Below are 22136 nucleotides of genomic sequence, written 5' to 3'. Positions count from 1 at the left end.
GTAGCTGATAAGTTGTTGCAAGCGGGGAGTTCTGGTCCGGAAGCATGGACAGAAGATACCGCTGGTGTTCATGATTTGATTAAGGTTTTGTCTGGGGTAGTGGTAAAACCAAAAGCTCCGCTTGGAGGAGCTGTTAAGTGCATGTGGGCATGCGCGCAGGCATAGAAAATTCAGACAGAAAAATACACTAGCCTGGAGCATGAAACGTTGAAACTAAGAGAACAAGTTGATAGAGTTAAAATAGAGAATCAAATGTTACAAACCAAAATAACATTGCTGGAGTGCAAAAAAGCTAATTTACAGCGGATGTGTGAGAAGGCTGTTGCTAGCACGAGGCATGTTACTTGCAAGCAGAGGAAAAATCTCAGGGGTGATGAGGTGAAAATACGAGCTTTTGTGATAAGTGGGGAGGATAATCCCGATGCCTGGGATCGAGAGGAGGATTGGGAGAAGTTTTTCCCTGATCTGTATCCTGACCCAGAGCAGGGGGAGGGTGATGGTGAGCTTCGTGTAGCTAGACCTGTACAGCATCGGCGATGCGTACAGAGAGCGGTGCCCCCTGCTGAGGAAAGGGTGACCGATGCTCAAGGTCAGCAGTTGTATGATGCACTGTGTAAATGGATGCTGATGATTCCGATTCAGACTCAACTACATCAGAAGGCGAACGGGAAAAGCATGAAATAGCTGCATTAAAGCGAGCACGCAAAGAAAGAAAGGAAAAGAGTAAGGCCAAAAAACAGAATCGGAAGGGGAGGCAGAATAAAAACCCTTTTCGGAAGGCGGTGGTCTTTACCCCTCCTTAGCCAAGTTTGAATAGGATGGGGGTCAAGCCCCGGAGGCAGCGGCCAAATTTGTACCCCGCTGGTCGCAAGAAGACCCTAGGCCTCATGTAAATATGATTATTCATTGGAAAAGCTCAGATCAGGAAGTAAGAGCTTTAGTTGATACAGGGGCGGAGACCACGATAATTTACGTTGCAGCTACAGGAAGGAAGGTATTCCTTTGGGATGAAGAGTGTGCACAAAGTGACGGTGGGAAAGGTGTTAATGCAGCCTTTTCCCATTCCGATTGCTACCAAACAGGTATGCATGAAACAATATCGTATTCCAGGGGGGCAGGAAGAAATAGCAGCCACCATTAAGGCTGGAGTGTTGGTGGTGCATCCCTGCAAGATAGCAAATCAGAAGGCAACCATCAGATGTTTACAACTTATAGAGCAGTATTATGGTATTCCTATGCAGATGCAGACAAATAATGGCACCCATTTCACCGGGAAAGAGGTAAAGGCGTGGGCAGAGGAGCATAATGTTATGTGGATATATCATGAGCGAATGAATGGCATCCTGAAGAGTACCCTAAAGGAAAACACGAACACCGGGACTCTGTTGGGGTGGAGAGAAGTGTTGAATGTAACCATTAAACAGATAAACAATTGTCCCTTGGGACCAGCCACGCCTCTCATGAGGATGGTGAACTCGACTGAGTTCTGACAGGCTACCACCACGTTGCTGCCGCAGCAATCTGTGGTGATTGACACAGGGTTGGGACTGAAATGCCCAACCAACATGTACGGTCACATACTTCCCAGGTCAGGCCTGTCTGTCAAAGGAATAACTACGCTGGCAGGAATCATTGATCCAGATTATCAAGGGAGCTTGGGAGTGGTCATGTTTAATCTTACTTCCACTCCACATGTGATAAATCAGGGCGATAAGATCGCTCAGCTCCTGGTCAAACCCTGCCTGTTCTCTCTGGCAGTAGAGGTGGATCCTCCTGTCGCACAAACGCAAAGGGGAGACAGAGGATTTGGATCGACAGACAAAGTGGGGGCTAAAGTGTGGGTCAAACAGACCCAAGGCCCGCCGAGACCTGGGGAAATCATTGCGCAAGGAAACGATCAAGTAGTGACCATTCTCTACGACGGAGAAACTAAATGGGTCAATGTGCCCATCCATAAATGTTATAGGAGAGAAAACTAATCATGTGTTTTGTTTTTCAGTATGATTTATATCTGTGTTCACAGCCTGGTGGCAAGCGTCGGGGCGTGGATGTTGAGGCTGCTGGTGGGACGTCCGGCGGAAGGAGCCCGAGGATCGTCGTACCATGGGGTCCCACCCAGGAAATGGCCATGTCGGTTGTTGGGGCACTCTCCTGGCTGTCCTGCTTGCATGCGGCCCGAGGAACGCCCACTCTTGGGTGACACCGGTGGAAGGAGCTCCTCGCTTGCCTCGCGTGGTTCAAGTGGGATGGGGGAACAGCACCAATAATCGCACGCAGGATAACTTCCGCTGCCCTGCGTGGTCCGTCTGCCGGACTGCAAACATCACCTTGGATTGTGACCCCTACCACGGACCACGTGCATGGTCCATGATCCTGAGAACGGGATGCAACGTTACCGTTGAAGCTGAAGTAAGCCTCTGTCGATTAACGGGAAATCCCTTCCTGACGGAAAATCCCTTCACATTTCATGAGGACGTATCATGCTCATCAACCAATGGGACGCAATGGACGGTAACATCAGGCGACACTGACATCTGGATTTCAAACTCAACTGAGGTTACGGGACGCAGCTCAACAATCTGGGTCATTTTGGTAGTACCACCACATCAGCAGGTGACACACCCTACGTTAGTGCCAATAGTGACATCATGCACACACATGGCTTACCAGATGACACATAATGAGATTCATTGGGAGATAAGGTTACCATCAATACCAACCTGCAAGCCACGAAGGAACAAACGAGCGTGGTATGATACACTGTTAGGGGGAACAGGAACTTTGTTAGGAGTATCCAACACCATTGATGGAGAAGTTACACGATCCATGTTATCATCCACAGGTCAAGCGACAGCTCATGGGTTCCGCAGGGTGGCACAATGGATGCCTACAACTGTAGAAACCCAAAAAGGGGGAGCTCATGTGATAGACGCATTTCTGGGTTGGAACATTGATATGTGGGATGCAACATCAGAAGTTTTACACGATGTTACAAGGACGTTGAATAGTGCCAAATGTACCTTGCAAATGCTTAATGCTAAAGTTCAGCAAGAACGTTTGTTGAGAACATTGACCTCCTCAGCAGTGCAGCCGTGGAGACACTTATGGAACATATCGGACCGCGTATGGTTACAAGTTAAACCTAGCCTGACTCAGTGCAATGAAACACACTGTCAAGGAATGTGGTTGGAAGTAAACGTAACCCGACCCATGACCATATGCAGATATCGGATTTTGCCATTAATAGTGGGAAACCATTATTATTTCTTGAAAACGCATGGAGACTGGTTTAGTCCACAGACTAATCTGACTTATGATCTGGAAGGTTGTGACGTAATGGACAAGGGGACTGTATGCTTACAAATGCAAATATATCGAGACCCATGTTTTACGAATGACACGGCACTGTGTGATTGGAATGTGGAGAAGCCTGAGGACTTGCTATACCAGATAGGGCCCCACTCTATTTGTGTAGCAACAGTGAATCCACATCCCCAGTTGCCAACGACACCGTTTTCCGGATGTTTATGGGACGTGCATCTGTTTACCTGGCACAATCAATCGTTTCGATTGACAAATTTCAGTTGGACAAACCGACAATGGCAAGCCCTATCGCTGCCTTGGCAGGTGGATCTGACACGCTTCAGCAGCGCACTGAACCGTTCGGAGACACTTAAGCATCTTGTGAAAACTCATTTGACAGATGTGTCCAGGTTGCAGGTGTCCACCATGATCGCCCGGAATGAGGTGGTACATGCCGCCAGAACAATTGAGCAATCTTCGGCTCATCACTGGTGGGATATATTTACAGGAATGTCGGTAACAGCACGACAACACTTAGTCCCTCCATTTTTGGTTCTTATCTGCATGTTTTGGTATATTAGACGCACCCGAGCTATTTTGTCGCAACGAATTTATCACGCAGTTTCTTGAATAATGAAAATAGAACTATACCATGATTTGGGGCCGTTTGGGAGGGATATAACAAAGATGGTTGTGAAAGCTGACCCTCCGGGTCATCATGTATCCTGGTGGCCAAGACGTTCGGACCCCCTGCATTTAACATTCCCCGATCGTATTTCTATGTATCAGTTTGTTATTGGGCACATGTTACACGGGAATCATGACATCATGGTGTTGTTGCACCAGGGGGATGCCTATGTTAATTGGATGTTTGAAAATGAGGATGATCTACCTGAACGGTTTATCAATTAATTGGTGGTTTCAGCTCAGGCCACAGGGTGGGATGAAGGAAGAAATTGTTACTTAATAATATAATAATATTATTATTATTATTGTTTAGTATTACTTGTGTCCTGAGCTGACCCACATGGTTATATTGTACTTTCGACTTTCAGTGCTTGACTTTTGCACACTGATCACACTTATACAACATGTTTTGTACTTTCAGTGCTTGTTTTCGCTTTCACACACTGATTATAACTGGTCTTGCACACTTATTTGTATTTTCCGGGATAAATATTATGCCCATATCCTGAGAACGAACTGAATGTTGTGAGACATTGAGGGGCCTGAGGCAGAGGACGGAGGCGATGACTCTTCTCCTGCGGAGACAGGCTCGCCACCTGTTTTCGCACGGGCGAGTCTATAAAGCATTTGTTTTCTCAATCCCGGTTAGAGTCTGCTGTGAACTGTGCACGAGTGTCCAGCTTTCGGTTTCCAGATTACTCTACCGGGGTGTTTTTGGCTCTCCGCCCTCTGTCAACGGTAAGGTATGCTATTCTGGATCTGAACTGTGCTGATTGGAGTGTTATGTGGGGGCATAGGGGTGACAGCTTATGTCTAGCATAGTAACTCATGATGGGGTGTTATGTGGGGGCATAGGGGTGACAGCTTATGTCTAGCATAGTAACTCATGATGGGGTGTTATGTGGGGGCATAGGGGTGATCGGCTTGTGTCTAGCATAATAACTCATGATGGAGTGTTATGTGGGGGCATAGGGGTGATCAGCTTGTGTCTAGCATAATAACTCATGATGGAGTGTTGTGTGGGGGCATAGGGGTGATCGGCTTGTGTCTAGCATGATAACTCATGATGGAGTGTTATGTGGGGGCATAGGGGTGATCAGCTTGTGTCTAGCATGATAACTCATGATGGTGTTGTGTGGGGGCATAGGGGTGACAGCTTCTGTCTAGCATAATAACTCGATGGGAAATGTTGTGAACTGCTGTGTATTTTATTATTAAACATCACTAATATATATACAGTCGTTGTTTGTGATCATTTCTCTGCTGCGATCTCTCCAAACCTGTAACAAAGTATTTCATAAAACAGTCGCCTTCAAATAGGATCTTTTCAGTTGACCTGGCAGCTTACGGCCGTACTAGCCTGAAAACGCCCAATCTCATCCGGTCTCGGAAGCTCAGCAGGGACTGGCCTTGTTAGTAATTGGATGGGAGACCGCCTGGGAATACCAGGTGCTTTAAGCTTTTTCTGGTTTCTGCTCTTGCCTGACAGAAGAGGGCGCTGTTTGACACTTTTTGCCAGAGTCTAGTTTGGCCTGCGTCGCCTTCAAATAGGATCTTTTCAGGTGACCTGGCATCTTTCGGCCATACTACCCTGAAAATGCCCGATCTCGGAAGCTCAGCAGGGGCGGGCCTGGTTAGTACTTAGATGGGAGACCGCCTGGGAATACCAGGTGCTGTCGGCTTTTTATGGTTTCTGCTCTTGCCTGACAGAAGAGGGCGCTGTTTGACACTTTTTGCTGGAGTCTAGTTTGGCCTGCGTCGCCTTCAAATAGGATCTTTTCAGTTGACCTGGCAGCTTACGGCCGTACTACCCTGAAAATGCCCACTCTCATCCGGTCTCGGAAGCTCAGCAGGGGCGGGCCTGGTTAGTACTTGGATGGGAGACCGCCTGTGACTACCAGTTACTTTAAGCTTTTTCTGGTTTCTGCTCTTGTCTGACAGCAGAGGGCGCTGTTTGACACTTTTTGCTGGAGTCTAGTTTGGCCTGCTTCACCTTCAAATGGGATCTTTTCAGTTGACCTGGCAGCTTACGGCCATACTACCCTGAGAAAATGCCCGATCTTGGAAGCTCAGCAGGGGCGGGCCTGGTTAGTACTTGGACGGGAGGCCGCCTGGGAATACCAGGTCCTGTAAGCTTTTTCTGGTTTCTGCTCTTGCCTGTGTTTCCATCATCCTAAGTAGGATAGAGAATGCCTGAAATAAATACATAACTCTGGCAGTTTTTATTACCTTTGCAAAACAAAGGGGTCAGACAACACAGAGTATGCATGGCGGTCTGCAGGTGTCTGGCCAAGAATGGTATTTTGGCGGGAACTCTTATACTTCATAGCATGCAAATGAATTACATTACAATAGAAAAGAGACATTCATCTCACTCCCCCGATGCCACCCTCATGTATGGGGGATTAGTCCCTAACCCCAGGTTACAGATATTCTCCTGCTGTGCCACCATCCAGCAGGATGTGCTCGGATGCAAATGTTGAAGCTCTACAAAAGGCCGTAAAGTAATTCACACAATGTGTAACCTATGTTATACCTGTGAAATATAATTTTTTCCATCACACCTGGCAGCAGAGGGCGCTGTTTGACACTTTTTGCTGGAGTCTGGTTTGGCCTGCGTCGCCTTCAAATAGGATCTTTTCAGTTGACCTGGCAGCTTACGGCCGTACTAGCCTGAAAACACCCAATCTCATCCGGTCTCGGAAGCTCAGCAGGGGCGGGCCAGGTTAGTACTTGGATGGGAGACCGCCTGGGAATACCAGGTGCTGTAAGCTTCTTCTGGTTTCTGCTCTTGCCTGGCAGCAGAGGGCGCTGTTTGACACTTTTTGCAGTGTTAGAAAAAAATGTAGATAGAATGAAGATAGCATTAGTTATCACCCTTATGTCCATTTGCTTAGACAATAGAAAGTGTTTGAATGTGCTGAAGAAGGAAGGTTCCTGTGACCCTGATCAGAGACCCCCAGTGATGCCCAGGTTCTGGAGGTGCCTGGATGCGCCAACAGCAACCCTGCACATGCTCATGCTAATCCTGCAAGAATGTGTCAAGATAAGAACTCATAAAACAATAAAAGTAATTGCTCTCACATACACACACATAGACAAACAAATAAAGCTTGTGCAACTGCCTTCTCCACCCCCCCCTTAGAGTTGCACGACCATGTAGTAGGGACCCCCGGAAAGAGAATATAAAGAGAGGAGCGTGAACTGCATACTCATACATGCATACATGTTGCTGGGTATGTGGTTTCACTCTCCTCGCTGCTTTTGATTGAAGTGTTTTTACAAGTGTCACAGGAGTTTGAACCTCACATTTACTTGGTCCTTCGAGCTGGAACCCAAGATACCTGAGGAGTCCAGTTGTGGAGCGGACAAGACAGAAAGACCGTGGCCACGGCAGACAAAACCCTTTGACGGGCTGTCTTCTCAGCTCAACAACTGGAAGCTGAAGGTTGACGGGATACCGACGGAAGAGAAGACAACAAACAGTAAGACACTTTTGATTAGAGTGTGAGTCCCTTTGTGTTAAAGCAGGGGTGCGCAAACTGAGACCTGCAGCCCGCTAAGGGTTCTAGAGCTGAGTGCGGCCCGCAAGTCAATAAGGTTTGTCACCCGGTGCTAAAGCCTTGTGTATACTAGTGGCTGGCAAGCAAAGAGACGGACTCGACAGTCTTCTGTAGGAAGACGAGCTGGCAGTCTTTTGCAATAGGACAGCTCGGCAGTCTTCTGTAGAAAGACGGAGTTGACGGTCTTTCACAATAAGAAAGAGTTGGCAGTTTTTTGTACAAAGACGGAGTTGACAGTTGTAACAGGCTAGGAAAGGAGAGCCTCCGCGGTGAAAGGCCTTTTCGGGGTTTGAATGTGAATCGTTTTCAAAGTACGAATGAGTGTGTGAATGGGAGATTTCGTCACTAGACAGGTCTTCATATTAAAGGGTGAGAAAAAGAGTAAGTCTTTGAGGAAGAAGAGAATTCTCCGCCCTCACCGGGGTAGAAGCTTGAGAATTACCTCAAAGAAAAGTTCATTACTCTCTCACTGACAAACAACCCTGTTGTTAGTTTTCCCTAGGAAGCTCATCACAACAGGGACCAAATTATTCCCAAGATGGGAAATAAAAGTGGAAAACCACAAGTCAAAAAGGAAGACCTAAAGTGCAAGGATTGGTGTTACATTTTTCAGCTCCAACCAACCAAAGTAAACCATCTAGAAATATGGATTAACAAGTATGGTTTTGAGAGACAATTATCGATTCCTAAATTAATTGAATTGCAACAGGATATTGTAAAAAAGAACAAAAATAAAACCAAGACAATGCAAAAGGATGGGTGTAGTGTTTTCAACATGGATGTTGGTGACACCAAGCTAAACCGCAAACGAAGACCCTGGAGTTCCACTGCAAAGTTTAATTGTCTTCTTTCACAGATGTGTCTGTGTGTGTGCGCGGTGAAAACTGCAACAGAAAAGGTGCATCTCAACATCTTGAGCGGCTGCTACATTATCAAATGCCCTGAGCCCAATCAATCACAAAACCCAATATCCAAATATATCAAAATAAATCCCAATACAGTCAAACTCACGTCATTCCTGCGTGATAACTCAACATGGGTGACATCCACAACGTTCCGTGCAGTCTCAATGAGCGATCTCCTCCCCCGCGATATCCGGACGTGAACCGGAAGTGCATCTCCGAAAACCGGCAGTGGACCGCGGCGATAACATTTTTTAATACAAATTTGTATAAACCATCAATTACTTACCAAAACAACTTTTAATCACTTCTAGCAAAATACACACCCTTAACATTGCTTATTTAAATTCATTAACTTATATATTCAGAAATTGCCTTAAGGGCAGCACAATGGGTATGATGACCATCATATTGGAAGGAGCTGGCAGAGAGAAGGCAAAAAAGGCGAGGCAAAAATGAAGAAAGAAAAGAAGGCGAGAGAAAAAGCAGAAACCAAACGTTGTAGAAAGAGTTACAAAACACAATAAAGGAAGTTTTAATTCAAGAGTGTCAGAAAGATGAAGGAAAAGTCAGTGAGGAGAAAGACACAGACACACAAGGAAGATAGCGAAAGTACAGTTATGCCAACCAAAAGAGCGAGCAACAGCAGTCAAAATGAAGGTACAGTAGGTGGACAACCACGAGTGTATCTACAGTTACCTGAACCTCCACATTATGAGGACCATGGTGCCAGACCATCAGCACCATACCCACTCCAGAGAAGAACTAAACCTCTTTCTGTTGAGTGGTCGGAACAGATGGGAGAAGTATTTTCTCCTAAATCGCCACCTAGTGTTACATTGGAAAACGATGCGTTTCCAATGATAGAAGTACCGAACCCTAATGTAGCCAATGATGAACGTCCCACAATCCTAGTGTATCGTACATGGACACAGGATGATGTAAAGAAGGCCTTAGATGGTGTCACACCTGTAAAAGAGGACGCCGTAAGATTTATTACAGACATGAATAACTTGGGAATATCATACCACCTGAACGGAATAGAAGTACAACAAGTGTGGATGTGTTATAATAAAATGTAGATACAAGTATTATTTTGTTAGTTATCACCCTTATATCCATTTGCTTAGATAATAGAGAGAGTGTTTGAATATGCTGAAGAAGGAAGGTTCCCATGACCCTGATCAGAGACCCCCAGCGATCCCCAGGTCATGGAGGTGCCTGGAACAGCAACCCTGCAGATGCAATTGCTCTCACATAGACAAACAAATACAGCTCGTGTAACTGCCTTAGAGTTGCACGACCATGTAGTAGGGACCCCCGAAAGAGAATAAAAAGAGAGGAGTGTGAACTACATATTCAGAGTGGAGCGGCATGTCACTGGGTATGTGGTTTCACTCTCCTCGCTGCAAGTGTTTTTAAAAGTGTCACAGGAGTTTGAACCTGACAGGATGACAGCCTTAGGGCCAGAGTGGTGTCTGTGTAAAGGAAATTGGAGCCCCACATATGGCAATGGCCAACCTGTGGCCCATGATGACCCCACATTGGAGCAAAGAATCAATCAGTTGGAAGAGAGAGTCCTAGCAAAGTTCAGGAAAAAAGAGCTAATTACTCAACAATAGGACAATGCAAACAAACGAATGACGAATCATTTGATGAGTACAGAGTGCGTATGATTACAGATATGAATTTCCACATTTCAGATCTGCAGGCAATACATGGCTCAGGACAGCAGAAGGAGATTTGACAATAGCAATCAACTCCCTACCAGCAACTATTAGAGACCCGCAAGGGGGGACATCTAAACTATCCATCCTCCTAGCCCCACAATGTCCAGCAAATTGACTAGGAAGAGACGCAATGGGAGCATGAGAGGGAGTCTTGCCCTAGTTCCCACAGACAAGGGACAACTGGTAGTGAGGCGAAAACACGAATTACAAAGTAGCTTCGTGTTGCAAGGGAAAGCGGAACCAAGGTATCTCAATTCCCTGGACATCCCAAACAAGCCTCCCTCGAACATAGGCACTAGCCTCCTTCAGCCTTCCTTTACCATTGCTTCAAATAGTACAGGATCAAATGCCACCAGATGAACTGCATGTAACCATTAATTTCAGACAAGACAGTGGACTAAACTTTGAGAAGAGATTAGAAAAAGCTACACCTGCAAAAATACTTCTTGCACATTTGTATACTGATGAATGAATGAATGAATGAATGAATGATATGCCTTTATTCGTCCCTCAGTGGGGAAATTTGCATGAAGGAGGAGGGGGGGAGAAGGGGGGGACCACTAGGAGAGGGGAGGGGAAAAAACAACAACTCCAAACTAGACTCTTAGATGAAGGAGTACAGTGTGGGACTGTTAAAAAAAACCTCGACACACAAATTGGCATCCAAGTAAAATACATTGTTCACACACATAGACACAAGCGCCACAAAGGGAAAATAGCCGATATGAGCAGCGGCCAGCCCGGCTACCTGCAGCCACTTACGGCGCATGCCCGCACCGGGGGAATTAACGACAAAGGCTTTTGGTGGTTGGAGGGGGGTGGATGCTTCCCCCGCCCACCCGGAGTTCACCATAGTAGACATCAGTAATGCATTCTTTTCCATTCCAATAGAGAAAGAAGTGGAAACAAGTGCAACCATTGTATTGTTCCATCCACTCGTACTAAAAGTACCTCATGCGGTTTCCACCCTGCTATTATAGACTAACATGACATTTTTGTCTCCTGCTAGACATCTGTCTTGCATGGCGACACTTTTGTCCCAACCACACTTAACACTTGAGCGATGCACCGCGCTCAACCCAGCTAACCTTCTACCACTCCCTGAGGAAGGCGAAACACATGATTGTGATGAACTAACAACACAAACTGCAAAGTGTAGACCAGACTTATTAGATCAGGCACTAGCAGAAGGAGAGGTGATTTTTGTAGATGGTTCCTCGAAAATGATTTTGGAAAAACAATAACAGGCTATGCAGTCGTTACACAAGTTACAGTGTTGAAAGCAGAGCCGTTACCATGCTCTTATTCTGCATAAGCAGCAGAATTACAGTAAAGTCTCGTTATATTGATATTGTCGGGAGTCGGAAAAAATATCGATATAACCGGACTGTCGATATATCCGATCCTGGGCCGAACTGCATTAAAAGTGGGCAATAATGCACTCAACATTGTTCTATACACACGAGAGAAACCACGAACGCCAGCATGTACATATGAAAAACAGTGATTATTGCAAGCGATAAAAAGATATCTGAATACAACACAATTAAATACATGTATTTGTACGCTTGTGTCTTCGTTGGAATAGGTGTGTATGCTATGTCAGTTGGTTCTTCTGTTGCAGGCATGTGTTTGGCCAGCTATGTGGGGCGGGTTGAGCATGACCTGTGAACCAGGAAGTGCGGGAATCGGTGTGTGTGCTGTGCTCTGGTGGTGGAAGTGTGAAAAATAAAGTTGACTGGAAGCAGCTGTTCGCCGTGTTCTTTTTTGGTATTGAAATCCTTAAGCAAAGATTGATTTAAGCTGCTTTTGTATCGATATAAGCAGACCAAATTGGCTGGCGGGAGATGAAAAGGGCATCGTAGTAACCGGATTATCATAATAACCGGGTATTGTACTAACGGAACTAATTACATCATAAAAGACTAGAAATTTGCTGGGAAATGAAAATAGTATCGTAATAAGCAGTGCTTCGATATAACCGATATCGATATAACGAGACTTTACTGTAGTAGCACTTACTGAAGCATGCAAATTAATGAAAGATCAAAAGGTGACGATTTATACTGATGGCCAATATGTAAATTGAACAGTACATACCTTTGCACAATACTGGCAAAACAGAGGTATGATAACATCAACGGGAAAACCAGTAACTCATGCATGATTATTAACAGCATTACTAGAAGCAGTGCAATTACCAAAACAAATTGCTGTATGTAAATGCATGGCACATACAAATAATACTAATACTGATACCCTTAGGAAATGCATTCGCTGATAAAATGGCAAAACATGCGGCACTAAAGGAACTGAACCATTTTAAGACAAAAAAAATTACAAGTAGACTTTGAAGATCCTGGCAGAAATGCAACAACAAAGTCCAAAACAGGAAATTGACCACTGGCTTAGGAATAAAGCAACCCTGGACAAAAATGTTTATATGTCAACAGAAAAGAAACCAATCTTGCCAAAAAAATTTTAATGTGGGCTGATATTTTAAGCCATGGTGTCACACATGTCTCAACAGGAGGGATGTGCCACACTATTAACACCGACTTTAATTCATATTTAAAAAATCTTATTCAAAAAAATTTTGTAGAGCGTTTTTAACGTGTGCAGGGCAAGTTGCGACCGAGGCGTGGCCAATTTCCAAAACCACAATATTAATTTCAAGTAATACACATGGACTTCATTGAGCTAAATAAAAGTGAAGGAAAGTCATCCCTGATTCTTGCATCCCAGAGCTGTTGTAGATTGGCTTCAGATGGGATGGAGTAGGGGGTATGTGTATGAGATGGACCAGGATCCTGTTCCTGGACCAGATACTTGCTCCTTCACCCCGTTATCTCTATTGCCTCCTGAGTTTAGTTTTCCAATGAGTGACTGACCGTAAATGCCTGAGATCATCCTGGCCTTGTGGTTCTCCCACAATGATCTCTGCAAAGATAACACAATACGCAGTACAGGATGCTGTTTCCTGACCTTCTACTAACTTTACTGGTGGTTGACTGGTACTGATCACAGTTTAACTTGGTATTGGAATGCATTTTCAATGAAACAGAATTAGACTACAACAGTCACTTTGTAAATCAACTTGTAAATAAAATAGGAACAATGTTCCACATGGACTTAAAGAACCATAGTGCGTACCATCCCCAAAGTGGAGGACTGGTAGAACAGAAAATGCATGGAAGAAACAACGCGTCCAAAGACACAAAGTTTAGATCTTGTTAAATTACACATAAACATAACGGCACAAATGGTTTGAGTCCATATGAAATGTTGTTTGGTAAACCTTATAGGTTGACACAGTTCGAACATGTGTAGGAAACTGATGAAGATACCACATTGGCAGAATACATGAGACTGAAATCAGGAGACTGGGTGTTGATTAAAAGTGTAAAAAGCACTCTCCCAGGTGGGAAGGGCCTTATCAAGTACTGTTAACGACACCAACAGCATTAAGAATTGCAAAAAGAAACACTTGGATACATCAAACCCATTGTAAACTAGTCATTGTTTGGGAGTCTGACAAGGAAGGTAAAGACCAGTCTGTGATGCAGGGGACTTCAGAGTCCTAGACTCTTAGGCATCGTGCTGAGCAGTGAAGATTATAGCACATACCCTTGTCCAGAAAACCGAACAATACATCCTGGTTCTAAGATCACTATTGTAACAGGAGGACTGGTGTTCCTGATAGGTTGGAGTTGTTGGAATTTGACCTCCTGTTCTTAGGTCAGTGATTCCTGTGGGTGTCGTGTTGGAGGCAAGAGATGACAACGAACTTGTCAGTTATATGGTTTACTCTCAGACCAGTCAGATTACACGGAGCTCCGGGCTCATAAGTCTTCCCCTAACACCTGCAGAGACGTAGGCTTTACTTTACAGGTCAGAACAAATGAGTACAGCTAACTGTCCCTGCCCAGCTTTTATTATGCTAAGAAATGTCAGTAGATCTCCGGCGTATCACAGGTGCCCCCCCCCCTCCTCTCCTCGGCCGACGTCTTCTCACCAACGCAGGGCGGGTGGGGTGGAGCGGTGGAGCCAGCCGTTATCGACAGGCCGCGGCTGCCGATGTCACAATTTAGTCAAAATTGTGGATGTGTGGGAGAGTTTCAGAACTGTATGTGCCTGAAAGCAATTATGTGTCCTGTGATTTGCCCAAGGCTGCTTGGTTCTACTTGATTAAATGAGTGAGACACAAAGAATAGGAGACAAACACACATAAAAATCCTTCAGAGTGTACTAGCATAGAAGCGGCAAACATAAACAATGCTCAGAATAAGTCTTCTTTTTCCCATACAGTGCATCAGTGTCTCAGAGTGGACCATGATCTCGATCGCACACCTCCACCCTTGCTCTGCCAACAACCTGACAACAACATCCTGATTCAACAACTTGCATGATGAGTCCTCTCATCTCATCAGCCAATGCGGGTATGCATGGCTGATGAGGGTATCAACTCTGCTCCTTCTCTCATGCTCAGCGAGCACTCTACCATTTGAGCTAATTTCCCTGGTTTGGCGTATTCGTCGGATGCTAATTAATAAATTCTGGACTCATTTCTGATCCCAACATTTCTTCTACAAAAGGCAAAGAACTCCTTGGAGACTGTGGGCATTGATCCCATAACAAATGGGTATGTGGATGAGTGGTCTAAAGCGCCAGATTAAGGCTCCTTTCACTCAGGAGGCACTGGTTGAAATCCCACAGCTAGCATTTTCCTGGTCAGGTCCATTATCCATGACTGGAATGATTTGGCAGCAAAGGACTGTCAGATTGTACAACACAGCTCAGCACTTCGAGAAGAAGATTAAGAGAGGTCTTGTTCTAGTGAGAAGGGTTTGTTTTCCCGACTGGTTGTTGCAACCACAATCCTGCTCAAGGTTCAACGTGACATTGTGACATACAAAACAGGAACTCCCCATCGGGGAATTGAGCCCCCGTCTGCCACGTGACAGGCGGAGCCACCGTCCACTCTACTGACGTGGATTGCTGCTGAATTAATGTGGTGTCAATTGGCCAAAGGGGAATTCAGAACAGGCTTGTGGCCCATGACCGTTTTTATGGTAGCTGGAGACTTCAACCAGTGAAATCCATCCATTTTCTGTCCCGCTTATCCTCATCAACGGACTGTATTCCCCACCCGTTACCTGCATGGGGACATTACAACCTAAGATGTAAACACACTGGACCAGCAACATGCTGTGTTTTGTTGAAGAAAAGTCCATTATTTCTGGAACATGTTACATCAACTACAATTTTCCCTACAACCCTGATGTTAAGCTCGGCCTTCAACACCATCATCCCGGACATCCTAACTACAAAACTGGACACCCTAGGCCTCCCTCCCCTCACATGCAGCTGGATCAAGGACTTCCTAACAAACAGACCCCAGACTGTGAGACTCGGCCCCCACCAATCCTCCTCCCGCAGTCTGAGCACCGGATCACCACAGGGCTGCGTGCTGAGCCCCCTCCTGTACTGCCTCTACACACACGACTGCAGTCCGGCCCATGAGAGCAACATCATCGTCAAGTTTGCTGATGACACCACAGTGGTCGGACTGATCTCACAGGGAGACGAGGCAGCTTACAGGGAGGAGGTCCAGAGGCTGATGACCTGGTGCTCCGACAACAACCTAGCCCTGAACACGCACAAAACAAAGGAGATCATCGTGGACTTCAGAAGGAACAGAAGTGACCAGCCCCCACACATTCAGGTTCCTGGGAGTCCAGATCTCCGACGATCTCTCCAACACAAAAACAGTTCGCCAATGGGGAAAAATGTTCATACAAGGGAGAGAGTCCAAAGTCCAACACATGTGTGAATTGAGAGTCCCTGGGTGGGCTCGAACCACCAACCTCTCAGTTCACAGCCAAACGTGCTGACCAATTGCGGGACAGAGACTACAACAGCATGACTGTAGTAAGGTTTCACTAAGTGCTGTCCACCTTAACTCTCGGGTGATCCGGTCTGTTACGTTTCAGATGTCATTCTGAATACTGCCCTTTCGCAGGAAAAGAGCCTTTGTACTTTTTCAACATGAGCTCTAAAGAATCGGACCCGGGCCTCCCGCTTGGCAAGCGAGAATTCTACCACTGAACCACCAATGCCACGTTGGGAAACACTGTCGGAGAACAAATTAAATTGTCGAGTGGATGTGCCTCTGCAAAGTGGCGCTGAATGACAAAACATCACAACACACGCACGGGATGCCAGGGGAGGCCGAGTATTAACAGAGCTGAGCGAGAGGGAATAAGAAAAAAATTTGTGACCTTGTGGTGGTTACCCGACAGCACCGAGGATATGGTGCATGTCTGATGCGTAATGCATGCCAGGTGATGTTCATCTAGCGAGCAGACATTCTTGTGGGGGACAAGCTCAACAGTAGGAATGTTAAGAGAACTGACCAGTCCGCTATCAATGTCCGTCCGCCCCAGAGTCAATTAATGCTGTGGTAGGAGAAGCTTCCCTCGCCCAGGATATCGTACCTTCCACCTGAAGTCGGCCCACCAAAGTGGATGACGCAGCCGGTGTGTCATGGGTTCGACCCCCCGTACTGGCCACTCGTCTTTATGTGCTCCAGGAACAACAAAACGGCGACAACCCACTGGCCCCCATATCCAACATCACACCACCCACCCACCTGTGAAACACCCTCGACAAGGCTGCTGAAAGACCGGGGAGAGATAAAGAAAACAGCATGTCAAAGCAGAGTGGCAGCAAACCTCTCAAACCGGCCACCGAGACTGCAAGAAGCAGATCAATGGGGACAGTGGACCCCATTATCCTCTACCCAAAATTTAGACCACCAGTGTAGAGAATGCGGACCGTGAAAGGACAACACCCCGGCCCTCATAACCAACAGTACTCCACCACAAGGTAAACAGCATGGCGGCAACAAATGCCCAGCCAAAGCGTCATAGACAGGATTCCAACCTGTGCGGGGAAACCTCATTGGATTTCGAGTCCAACGCCTTAACCTCTCCGTGACTCATTGGAAAAGACCAATGGGGGCAGGTGACCCCATTGTCCTAGAACCAAAATTTTGCTGATGTCAAGGATGAGCTGGCAACATGTGCATGGGAGGAAGACACATGGTTTGTGTGAGGGACTACACAAGTCTTTCCACTTCTAGTTAAAAGCCAGGCACCTCACATCGTTTCCATAAATTACCAAGGGATTGTCCTGTTGCCCTTGTATTTTGTGGGCAAAAAGGAGGCGTTTGCAAGTGGACCTCAGACCCTATCACTGGTCACCTGAACAGGGACTTGAATCCCGGACACTCAGATCAAAAGTCTAATGTTCAGGTGACTGGCTCAAACTTTGTCTTGTCTGACCACTCTTTTGTCCAGAAGATATTTGGCTAATGTGGTCTGTTTTCTTAAACGTGCAAATGTCCAAATACACAAGGGTATTGTCTTTGTAGGGAGCATTGTAGTACATGTGACATGTATATTACATATGACATCAGAAATGATGGGTATTTATTCAACAGAACAAGAACAACATTTCTTTTAAATAACAGCATAGGAGCTGCTGAAACACAGAGAAGGCACTGCTGGGATTTGAACCCAGGATCTCCTGTTTACTAGACATGTCTGTCAAAAGATCACAACAGTATACAGTCTTCTCTTAAGGGCCCCTGCTTACCAGTTGATGGGGTTTGACTTGATTCCTTTTAACATGAAAGCATTCCGTCATCTCTTAATCTATAATCCTGGCTGCCGCTTTTGCAAAAGCTAATATTTTCAAGCAGAGCTTCTGTGTTTCACCAGACCTGTGCAGAAACAAACTGAAATCTGTGACTTGATCAACCTAACTTCTGATCAAATGTGTTGGACCATGGAAGCTGTAATGTGCTTTTGAACAGCGCAAACACAGTTTGCCAATTGGGAACCACACAAGTGCTGTGCAAGAGTAGAGCACAAACACGAATGAACAGTGACACTGATGGATCCAGAGAATGTCCCTGGGCGGGCTCGAACCACCAGCCTCCCGGTTAACAGTAGAGCACGCTGACCGATTGCGCCACAGAGACTCACACCCTGCCAACTTCTGTTCAGTTGAAGCCATACTAACGCATGCTATGCTTCCAGCATGCCCTTTGTTTTGGATGTGACTCGCACCTTCTGGTGAAACAATCGAGGCATTGCAAACCAGGACACCATTTTTACTCTTTGATGAACGCAAAAGAAGAAGGGAAGATAAGGGATAGGGAGGAGAGGGGAAAGATGCGACCGCCTTTGTTGAGAGCCAGAGAAGAAGCTCTCATCTCTGCAAGGTCAAGTACAGTATGCCAGAAGATTTTACCTTGTGAGTTATCCTCAGTCAACCAAGGCCTGGATCAGTTGGTAGAGCATCAGACTTTTAATCTGAGGGTCCAGGGTTCAAGCCCCTTCCCTGAAATGTTAAACCTACTTCCTTTATCCTCCTTCTGTGGTCAAGTACAGTATGCCAGAAGATTTCTGCTCCTTCATTCTCAAAACTGAGAAGGCCAAGGAGATGACCGTGCACACAAGGAATAACTTGTTTAAGTAAACCTTTTCGACCAAGCAACATTGCGATCTTCCAGGACTGTGGGTAAACGCCATTCTCAATAATTAAATTGAAGATACAGTACGAGACAGGCACATTGACCAGCTTAGCCACAGCGCCAGCTGTGCATTTGGCACCAACACAAAAACAGTTCGCCAATGGGGAAAAATGTTCATACAAGGGAGGGAGTCCAAAGCCCAATACGTGTCAATTGAGAGTCCCTGGGTGGGTTCAAACCACCAACCTCTCAGTTAACAGCCAAACGCGCTGACCAATTGCACGACAGAGACTACAACAGCACACAAGGAATAACTTGTTTAAGTAAACCTTTTCGACCTAGCACCTTTACGATCTTCCAGGACTGTGGGTAAACACCATTCTCAATAATTAAATTGAAGATATGGCATATTGGCTCCTGAATCAACTTTGCTGCCGCCCTCAGTAACCTCCCAACCAAATTATAAATACCACATGGCTCATCGCTTTTAATGGAATGCAACAGTTTTCCTACCTCATCTACACTTACCCTCTTAAATTGAAAACTACGCAGTTTATCCTACATTGTCTTGTTCTTTATAATAGAATCTGACAGTCTACCATCAACATCTATCATCTGATCTCCAATCAAATTTACTTTATTGATAAAAAATTGAGAAATATTTGCCAATTTCGACAATTGTCAATCTGCCCCCACTTTGGACACATCGTCGTGTTTCATTGTTTGGCAACTGCTTTGTGACTTCACCTGTCCCCTTAAAAGCCCCTTCCTTCAGGTTTCCATAGTGTCATGGTTGTCACGTTTGCCGAACACGCAAAAGGTCCCTAGTTAATTTCACAGCCGACCAAGTTAGGAATTGTGGTCATACAAGAAGGGGGTTTGGTTTTTTGTATTTCGAATAAAATGTTTTTTGCATTTTGAACAATTTTCCACAGGAAAAACATCTTTCAGATGTATCAACAAAAGAGTTGAACCGCCCAATGTGGGGCTCGAACCCAGGACCCTGAGAGTAAGAGTCTCATGCGCTACCGACTGAGCCAAACGGGCCTTTTTCAGCTGTAGATATAATTTTTTGTTTTTCTTTTTTTATCGATGTGGCCACCTTGATGTTTGATCAATTCCACAGACAACCTTGTTTCTCAGGGAACAGAAGGAGCGAGACTTTCAGTCATCAGTAGTTCTACAAACTCCGACTCAGGCCACATCTTTGTACCCGACATTTCGACTCAATTAAATGACACACTCAAACCAAAAGACCATAGTTGGAATCCTCCCAACCCCGTTGGCACATCATGTCCCCACCCCGAGGTTATCAAACTCGTTCCCAAGGAAATGTTGGAACTTGGGAAAGCATTAAGAATAGTACTAATAATAATAAGTACTAATAATAATAATAAGAATAATAGGATTAAGAATCCTACTTCTTGCCAAAAGCCTACCCTATGGTAGAAGATAAGATATGTCTTTATTCGTCCCTCAGTTGGGAAATTTGCAAGGTCCCGCAAGTTCCGAATGCTGGATTTTATTTGAAACACAAAAACAATTCCAAGTCAGCCAATCCAATGATGGTTGTTATGTCTGTCATCAAGGAATCATTAAACTTTGGATTTTGAAAAGCAACACAGGCATCTGCAACCATGTCAAAGGACATGTAAAACTGCAGTCATCACAGAGGATGGTTTCGATCGATCGGTCTAAAGCGCCAGATTAAGGCTCCTTTCGCTCAGGAGGCACTGGTAGAAATCCCACAGCTGGCATTTTCCTGGTCAGGTCCATTATCCACGACTGGAATGATTTGGCAGCAAAGGACTGTCAGATTGTAGAACACAGCTGAGCACTTCGAGAAGAAGACTAAGAGAGGTCTTGTTCTAGTGAGAAGAATTTGCTTTACCCTACTGGTTGTTGCAATCGTAATCCTGCTCAAGGTTCAACGTTACCAGCATGGAGACATTCCAACCCAAGATGAGAACACACTGGACCAGGTACACAGCAACATACGTGGCACAGACACAGCGTCACCCTACCCTACTCAAAGTTACTTGCAGCGAGGAGAGTGAAACCACATACCCAGTGACATGCCGCTCCACTCTGAATATGCAGTTAACACTCCTCTCTTTTTATTCTCTTTTCAGGGGTTCCTACTACATGGTCGTGCAACTCTAAGGGGGGAGAAGGCAGTTGCACGAGCTGTATTTGTTTGTCTACGTGTGTGTGTGTGTGTGTATGTGAGAGTAATTACTTTTATTGTTTTATGAGTTCTAATCTTGGCATATTCTTGAAGGATTAACACAAACATCTGCAGGGTTGGTGTTGGCGCATCCAGGCACCTCCAGGACCAAGGGGTTGCTGGGGGGTCTCTGATCAGGGTCACGGGAACATTTCTTTTTCAGCACATTCAAACACACTTTCTATTGTCTAAGCAAATGGATATAAGGGTGATAACTAACGCTATATTCTTTCTTTCTACATTTTACTCTAACAAAAGATAACTCCTTCTTTTGCAAACAACTCCTCTTCCTGGCCACACAGTTTTAGCTAGCAACAAGAGCCCGAAATTTCTCTCATTGACTCCCATTTCAAAGTAATGCCTTTTATTTCTCCAACTCTTCAATTTTGTATTTTTTCAACTCGTCCTCTTGCGGTAATTTCTCAGCCGATATGCAAAACAAGCAGATCTATCTATCTTGTAGTGTCAATATCGCGAATCGTTTGGCCTTAAGAAGCTTCTGTTCGACATGAGCGATTCCGCCTTTTCAGTCATTTGTGCCCATCAATTGTCATGGCTGCAACATTGCATGGCTCAGAATTTTCATAGAATCCATGATACAACACTAAGCTGTGTTATCATCATGTCAGGATTGATAGTTTGTTATCGACCCACGCGTCACTACCTCTCTGCCCTTTGAGTGTCAACACTGCCAGCGTCTGGAAGAATGAGAGCCCTTGGCTACAACGGCGGCGGGCCCCCAAGAGGTGCTTAGAGAACACCCTCGCCTGGAGTGCAACCAGCATCCGAGCGACAGCAGCGGCCCAGCCTTGTCAGCCATGACCAGCTTCTCTACCGCCGCTGGAAGGATCCGGCGGGCACCTGCAAAGTTTTCCAACTCATGAACGTCACAACACTAGTCCAGAGTGCTAACCTAACTATCCTTAAGTACACACTGTCTGATTTGATATAACTTCACTGATCCTGTTGTTTTGAGAACTGTGTTTACAAAAATTATAAAAACAAGGTCACTGGAGGGCTCTTCCGGGAATTGAACCCGGGACCTCTCACGCCCAAAGCGAGAATCATGCGACTAGACCAACGAGCCACGATATTGGACATGTACCTGTGGTGTATATTTTCTGGCCCGCACGAAGGGGCTTCCAGGTATGGGGTGGCCACTGTGGTGTCATGTGGTTGTGC

The 22136-nt window shown here is 45.5% G+C and overlaps 3 pseudogenes; all 3 read left to right on the top strand.

The window, feature by feature from the left end:
• The first annotated feature begins 5332 nt into the window (after positions 1-5332).
• On the top strand, positions 5333-5451 carry LOC144898199 (5S ribosomal RNA; annotated as a pseudogene).
• Positions 5452-5563: 112 nt separating this feature from the next.
• Positions 5564-5672, top strand: LOC144898193 (5S ribosomal RNA; annotated as a pseudogene).
• A 973-nt stretch (positions 5673-6645) lies between these two features.
• LOC144898157 (5S ribosomal RNA) lies at positions 6646-6764 on the top strand (annotated as a pseudogene).
• Positions 6765-22136: the final 15372 nt, after the last annotated feature.

Source organism: Doryrhamphus excisus, linkage group LG2 (genome assembly GCF_037039965.1).
Source record: "Doryrhamphus excisus strain RoL-2023G ecotype Guam linkage group LG2, RoL_Dexc_Guam_v1.1, whole genome shotgun sequence".
NCBI lineage: Eukaryota > Metazoa > Chordata > Actinopteri > Syngnathiformes > Syngnathidae > Doryrhamphus > Doryrhamphus excisus.
This window is presented reverse-complemented; position numbering and strand designations above follow the sequence as displayed.